A 337-nucleotide genomic window follows, 5' to 3' on the forward strand; every position below is an offset into this window, starting at 1 on the left:
CTCAGGAACCAAACTCGTTTCGTTTATCCCTCCTGCAGTGCCTAAGGCTGGGAGACCTTCGGAGCAGCTCTTGCAGCCACTGGACTATGTTTATGCGTTATTATTCATCATTTTTCACCCTCTTACCACCTGGATGAACAAATTTGTCTGCTAGTGTTAAAAGGTTATTATTATACTTATCCGCAAGTTCATCTTTTGGATTTGAACAAAAGGACATTTCCGTCGGAATGAACACCGTGCGAAGAGATGCCAGTTTGCAAAATATCGTGTATGAACATATGTCTTGCCATCAAAATATGCAAGTGAAAAATTACTTGCCCGGCGGATCCACCTCTAG

The sequence above is a fragment of the Penaeus monodon genome, chromosome 24, assembly GCF_015228065.2.
Source record: "Penaeus monodon isolate SGIC_2016 chromosome 24, NSTDA_Pmon_1, whole genome shotgun sequence".
Classification (NCBI taxonomy): Eukaryota; Metazoa; Arthropoda; class Malacostraca; order Decapoda; family Penaeidae; genus Penaeus; species Penaeus monodon.